The sequence below is a fragment of the Schistocerca serialis genome, chromosome 5, assembly GCF_023864345.2.
Source record: "Schistocerca serialis cubense isolate TAMUIC-IGC-003099 chromosome 5, iqSchSeri2.2, whole genome shotgun sequence".
Lineage (NCBI taxonomy): Eukaryota > Metazoa > Arthropoda > Insecta > Orthoptera > Acrididae > Schistocerca > Schistocerca serialis.
In genome coordinates this window covers 812,404,849-812,412,348 of record NC_064642.1, presented here as the reverse complement: position 1 = coordinate 812,412,348, position 7,500 = coordinate 812,404,849, and the positions used below count along the sequence as shown (strand labels likewise).

General features: G+C 49.2%; 1 non-coding gene across 1 annotated transcript in view; it reads right to left on the bottom strand.

Moving 5' to 3' along the window:
- LOC126482889 (small subunit ribosomal RNA) overlaps window positions 1-1,116 on the bottom strand; it is a 1,909-nt gene extending 793 nt beyond the window's left edge. The window contains exon 1 of the ribosomal RNA XR_007587725.1: window positions 1-1,116. This exon is cut by the window's left edge and continues 793 nt beyond it. This is a non-coding gene — a ribosomal RNA (small subunit ribosomal RNA).
- Window positions 1,117-7,500: the final 6,384 nt, after the last annotated feature.

Sequence of the window (7,500 nt, the reverse complement as noted above, 5' to 3'; positions counted from 1 at the left end):
AGAACTAGGGCGGTATCTGATCGCCTTCGAACCTCTAACTTTCGTTCTTGATTAATGAAAACATACTTGGCAAATGCTTTCGCTTCTGTTCGTCTTGCGACGATCCAAGAATTTCACCTCTAACGTCGCAATACGAATGCCCCCGCCTGTCCCTATTAATCATTACCTCGGGTTCCGAAAACCAACAAAATAGAACCGAGGTCCTATTCCATTATTCCATGCACACAGTATTCAGGCGGGCTTGCCTGCTTTAAGCACTCTAATTTGTTCAAAGTAAACGTGCCGGCCCACCGAGACACTCAATAAAGAGCACCCTGGTAGGATTTCAACGGGGTCCGCCTCGGGACGCACGAGCACGCACGAGGCGGTCGCACGCCTTCGGCTCGCCCCACCGGCAGGACGTCCCACGATACATGCCAGTTAAACACCGACGGGCGGTGAACCAACAGCGTGGGACACAAATCCAACTACGAGCTTTTTAACCGCAACAACTTTAATATACGCTATTGGAGCTGGAATTACCGCGGCTGCTGGCACCAGACTTGCCCTCCAATAGATACTCGTTAAAGGATTTAAAGTGTACTCATTCCGATTACGGGGCCTCGGATGAGTCCCGTATCGTTATTTTTCGTCACTACCTCCCCGTGCCGGGAGTGGGTAATTTGCGCGCCTGCTGCCTTCCTTGGATGTGGTAGCCGTTTCTCAGGCTCCCTCTCCGGAATCGAACCCTGATTCCCCGTTACCCGTTACAACCATGGTAGGCGCAGAACCTACCATCGACAGTTGATAAGGCAGACATTTGAAAGATGCGTCGCCGGTACGAGGACCGTGCGATCAGCCCAAAGTTATTCAGAGTCACCAAGGCAAACGGACCGGACGAGCCGACCGATTGGTTTTGATCTAATAAAAGCGTCCCTTCCATCTCTGGTCGGGACTCTGTTTGCATGTATTAGCTCTAGAATTACCACAGTTATCCAAGTAACGTGGGTACGATCTAAGGAACCATAACTGATTTAATGAGCCATTCGCGGTTTCACCTTAATGCGGCTTGTACTGAGACATGCATGGCTTAATCTTTGAGACAAGCATATGACTACTGGCAGGATCAACCAGGGAGCTGCGTCAACTAGAGCTGAGCAGCCGGCCGCCCGGGAGTGTGTCCCGGGGGCCCGCGCGAACACGCAAGCGTCCGCTCAATTATTCTGCAAACAGGAGGAGGCTGAGCTCCCCTGCACAACACACCTCGAAACCCTCTCAGGTCCCGGCGGCGCGCAGCGCCGTCCTAAGTACTTGGTCGGGTTCGAGAGAGGCGCAATCGCCCGGAGTTAGGCGAGTAGACGCTTTAGGTGCGACCACCCGTGCTCCCAACTGAGCTTGCCGCTGCCGACAGAGGCCCGGGAGCGTGCTGTCGTGGCATTGCCGGCGGGAGACAACACGCGCCACCTACGGTGACCGGCAGCTCCAACGCCAGCGCCACAGAAGGACAAAAGCCCCACTTGGGTGCCGAAGCGAACTCTCCCAGCACAGCGCACGCGCCAACACGTCCGCACAGCTGCGATACAAACCACCTGCGAGAACCGCTGGGGCGACCGAGCAGCAGACGGCGTCGCGGCGCCGAGCGCCGGGCGGCGGCGCATCCTCAGCGCACACAGTCCTCAATCGGACCAGCACACTGCAGATGGCCACCGCGCTTCGCACCGGGCCCGCGAGGACCTACTTTGGCCGCAAGGCGCCGCGAGCAGGGGGCGCCGGCGCGCAGCTGCGCCGCCTGCCGCGTCCGTCGGCCGGCGCGCCTGCCACTGGCCGCCCCCACCAGCCGGCTGTAGCGCGTGCGCCCACGCACCGCGCTGCCAGCACGCCGGGCGGCCCCCCCTCACCGGCCGGGGACGGTCCCACCCAGCCACCGCCGCGTATCGCCTCACACCCAGATCCCCTTTCGCGTTCGTGGGCATGGTGGGGTCCCCTTTCACGTTCGTGGGCATGGTGGGTATCCCTGAAACAACCGGTTAATAGCTCGACCGATCGTCGCCAACACTGATTCACCTCTAGCGAGAACAACCGCACCACAACGGGTTACCTGTTGTTCATTTGCGTAACGTCACCAGCAAACGTAGACGTCCATCGCCATTTGCAACGAGTATTGCATGCCTGTGTCAGGTGTCACAACACACTACGTCTGCCCACATAGACGCAACAACATGTGCACGCCTCGAGAACACGTGGAAGGTAGCCCCCGTACGTATGCGGTGTCCATTGCGCGAACGACTGTCAGCCGGCCTCTGCAGGATGTCGCAGATGTGGAACGCGGTGCAACATGCTATCACGGTGTGTGAGAAGAGACGACTACGTCCGAATACACGCTCCACTACATCAACAGACTGCTCATGCTGATCGCCATCCAGGGTCGTCCGTTCCTCCCACACGTCTGAATGGCGTACCACACTGCAATCCAGCTCTTATAGGGAGACGACACGTAGCTGCGTGCACAATATTTGGACTGTATGGTCTGCCGTTGCTAGGCGCAGTCGTCGTACGGTCACACATGTGCCACGATGTATCATTCAGTACATACGGACCAATGTGCAGTACAGTTTGTGGGTTTTGCGTACATCGGCGGACAGGTGACAGGCCGTACCACAACGTAGGCTGAGTACGTCGGCATGCGAAGGGCATTGAACATGCAAACTTCTCAACGACCAGCTTGCGAAGGCAGGGGGGAAGGGGGGGGGGCATGTACGTCCTGCTGCTATCCACATTACAGTGTATAGCAGGAGCATGTGGAAAGTCAGCAACACCTGCAAGGTGTTTAACATGACGCGATACACAGGGGACCGGGCAGTGCGAATAGCGAACTATATTGCGAGGGTTGCGGTTAGGCAACACTACACTAATTTAACGAGTTGCATAACAATTACAGAGCAGGTTCAGCGACAACGTGCGTCAGGTTAAGGCGCAATATAGGTTAGGTTGAGGCACAATATAGGTTAGGTTAAGGCACAAATTGGGTTACGTTAAGGCACAACATGGGTTACGTTAAGGCACAACATGGGTTACGTTAAGGCACAAATTAGGTTACGTTAAGGCACAAATTAGGTTACGTTAAGGCACAAATTAGGTTACGTTAAGGCACAAATTAGGTTACGTTAAAGCACAAATTAGGTTACGTTAAGGCACAAATTAGGTTACGTTTAAGGCACAAATTAGGTTACGTTAAGGCACAAATTAGGTTACGTTAAGGCACAAATTAGGTTACGTTAAGGCACAAATTAGGTTACGTTAAGGCACAAATTAGGTTACGTTAAGGCACAAATTAGGTTACGTTAAGGCACAAATTAGGTTACGTTAAGGCACAAATTAGGTTACGTTAAGCACAAATTAGGTTACGTTAAGGCACAAATTAGGTTACGTTAAGGCACAAATTAGGTTACGTTAAGGCACAAATTAGGTTACGTTAAGGCACAAATTAGGTTACGTTAAGGCACAAATTAGGTTACGTTAAGGCACAAATTAGGTTACGTTAAGGCACAAATTAGGTTACGTTAAGCACAAATTAGGTTACGTTAAGGCACAAATTAGGTTACGTTAAGGCACAAATTAGGTTACGTTAAGGCACAAATTAGGTTGTTACGTTAAGGCACAAATTAGGTTACGTTAAGGCACAAATTAGGTTACGTTAAGGCACAAATTAGGTTACGTTAAGGCACAAATTAGGTTACGTTAAGGTACAATATGGGGTTAGGTTAAGGTACAATATGGGTTAGGTTAAGGTACAATATGGGTTAGGTTAAGGTACAATATGGGTTAGGTTAAGGTACAATATGGGTTAGGTTAAGGCACAACGTAGGTTAGGTTAAGGCACAACATAGGTTAGGTTAAGGCACAACATAGGTTAGGTTAAGGCACAACATAGGTTAGGTTAAGGCACAACATAGGTTAGGTTAAGGCACAACATAGGTTAGGTTAAGGCACAACATAGGTTAGGTTAAGGCACAACATAGGTAGGTTAGGCACAACATAGGTTAGGTTAAGGCACAACGTAGGTTAGGTTAAGGCACAACGTAGTTAGGTTAAGGCACAACGTAGGTTAGGTTAAGGCACAACGTAGGTTAGGTTAAGGCACAACGTAGGTTAGGTTAAGGCACAACGTAGGTTAGGTTAAGGCACAACGTAGGTTAGGTTAAGGCACAACGTAGGTTAGGTTAAGGCACAACGTAGGTTAGGTTAAGGCACAACGTAGGTTAGGTTAAGGCACAACGTAGGTTAGGTTAAGGCACAACGTAGGTTAGGTTAAGGCACAACGTAGGTTAGGTTAAGGCACAACGTAGGTTAGGTTAAGGCACAACGTAGGTTAGGTTAAGGCACAACGTAGGTTAGGTTAAGGCACAACGTAGGTTAGGTTAAGGCACAACGTAGGTTAGGTTAAGGCACAACGTAGGTTAGGTTAAGGCACAACGTAGGTTAGGTTAAGGCACAACGTAGGTTAGGTTAAGGCCACAACGTAGGTTAGGTTAAGGCACAACGTAGGTTAGGTTAAGGCACAACGTAGGTTAGGTTAAGGCACAACGTAGGTTAGGTTAAGGCAACAACGTAGGTTAGGTTAAGGCACAACGTAGGTTAGGTTAAGGCACAACGTAGGTTAGGTTAAGGCACAACGTAGGTTAGGTTAAGGCACAACGTAGGTTAGGTTAAGGCACAACGTCGGTTAGGTAAGGCACAACGTAGGTTAGGTTAAGGCACAACGTAGGTTAGGTTAAGGCACAACGTAGGTTAGGTTAAGGCACAACGTAGGTTAGGTTAAGGCACAACGTAGGTTAGGTTAAGGCACAACGTAGGTTAGGTTAAGGCACAACGTAGGTTAGGTTAAGGCACAACGTAGGTTAGGTTAAGGCACAACGTAGGTTAGGTTAAGGCACAAACGTAGGTTAGGTTAAGGCACAACGTAGGTTAGGTTAAGGCACAACGTAGGTTAGGTTAAGGCACAACGTAGGTTAGGTTAAGGCACAACGTAGGTTAGGTTAAGGCACAACGTAGGTTAGGTTAAGGCACAACGTAGGTTAGGTTAAGGCACAACGTAGGTTAGGTTAAGGCACAACGTAGGTTAGGTTAAGGCACAACGTAGGTTAGGTTAAGGCACAACGTAGGTTAGGTTAAGGCACAACATAGGTTAGGTTAAGGCACAACATAGGTTAGGTTAAGGCACAACATAGGTTAGGTTAAGGCACAACATAGGTTAGGTTAAGGCACAACATAGGTTAGGTTAGGCACAACGTAGGTTAGGTTTAAGGCACAACGTAGGTTAGGTTAAGGCACAACGTAGGTTAGGTTAAGGCACAACGTAGGTTAGGTTAAGGCACAACGTAGGTTAGGTTAATGCACAACGTAGGTTAGGTTAAGGCACAAACGTAGGTTAGGTTAAGGCACAACGTAGGTTAGGTTAAGGCACAACGTAGGTTAGGTTAAGGCACAACGTAGGTTAGGTTAAGGCACAACGTAGGTTAGGTTAAGGCACAACGTAGGTTAGGTTAAGGCACAACGTAGGTTAGGTTAAGGCACAACGTAGGTTAGGTTAAGGCACAACGTAGGTTAGGTTAAGGCACAACGTAGGTTAGGTTAAGGCACAACGTAGGTTAGGTTAAGGCACAACGTAGGTTAGGTTAAGGCACAACGTAGGTTAGGTTAAGGCACAACGTAGGTTAGGTTAAGGCACAACGTAGGTTAGGTTAAGGCACAACGTAGGTTAGGTTAAGGCACAACGTAGGTTAGGTTAAGGCACAACGTAGGTTAGGTTAAGGCACAACGTAGGTTAGGTTAAGGCACAACGTAGGTTAGGTTAAGGCACAACGTAGGTTAGGTTAAGGCACAACGTAGGTTAGGTTAAGGCACAACGTAGGTTAGGTTAAGGCACAACGTAGGTTAGGTTAAGGCACAACGTAGGTTAGGTTAAGGCACAACGTAGGTTAGGTTAAGGCACAACGTAGGTTAGGTTAAGGCACAACGTAGGTTAGGTTAAGGCACAACATAGGTTAGGTTAAGGCACAACATAGGTTAGGTTAAGGCACAACATAGGTTAGGTTAAGGCACAACATAGGTTAGGTTAAGGCACAACATAGGTTAGGTTAAGGCACAACATAGGTTAGGTTAAGGCACAACATAGGTTAGGTTAAGGCACAACATAGGTTAGGTTAAGGCACAACATAGGTTAGGTTAAGGCACAACATAGGTTAGGTTAAGGCACAACGTAGGTTAGGTTAAGGCACAACGTAGGTTAGGTTAAGGCACAACGTAGGTTAGGTTAAGGCACAACGTAGGTTAGGTTAAGGCACAACGTAGGTTAGGTTAAGGTACAACGTAGGTTAGGTTAAGGTACAACGTAGGTTAGGTTAAGGTACAACGTAGGTTAGGTTAAGGTACAACGTAGGTTAGGTTAAGGTACAACGTAGGTTAGGTTAAGGTACAACGTAGGTTAGGTTAAGGTACAACGTAGGTTAGGTTAAGGTACAACGTAGGTTAGGTTAAGGTACAACGTAGGTTAGGTGAAGGCGCAATGTAGGTTAGGTTAAGGTACGATATACCTTAGGTTAAGGTACAATATCGCTTAGGTTAAGGTACAATATAGCTTAGGTTAAGGTACACGTTGTAGGGAAAGGTGTATTTTGGGGGGGGAGGGGGCGGCAGGTTCGTTGATAGTGATTATCGTAAGTGCATGCCTGCGGGATCATCCGATTTGTCACGTCAGGATGCACTTGTGGCTCATGACAGGCGGCGCTCCGATTCCAAGGTTGTGGCAGATCTGTGTCTTTCATTCCTGCCATTGTTTGTGTACTGTGACAGGAGGCAGTATTGTGATGTTGGGTGCACCCCTGTGTAGGACATGTGTGGGTGTTCGTGGCTTAGCTGAGCAATGGCGGATGTCGGAAGGGTGGGATATTCTGTTTTCTGGGTGGACCTCCCGGTCTGGTTATGATAGTGTGGATTGTGTAATGTGGCGGAGAGGATGCACCGGATGTTCTTCCATGCTGGTGGTTAGATATTGTGTGTGTGCCTGTTAGAGGCAGAGAGTAGTGTGTGATAGTGTCTGGCTGACGTGTGGTTCTCATTGTGTGCAGAGTCTTTCAGCATGTATAGGGACGGTTGTATATATTATCTGTATTCTGATGGCTCTGCATCTATTACTAATCAGTGCCGTGTATACGGTTACTCTGGTTCCAGTCGAAACTGTTCTATCTCTGTACATTAGTGACACTGCGGCTCCACTATGTTGCCGCCCCTGTCGGCCGTTTCCCCCAGTGTGTGGCTAATGATTATCAGCAATCAGTCTATTAGTCAATACCGGTAGTGTGACGACGTGAAATGTCCGGGATGGGGGAAGCTACACGCTTCCCGTGGGTCAGGGCCTAGAAAGACTCTTCCCACGCAGGAGGCTCGGACTGTCATTACTCTTCCGAGAAATATATTTGCCCAGCGTTTTTTGCGACTGCGAGTGCGACGCGTACGAGTACC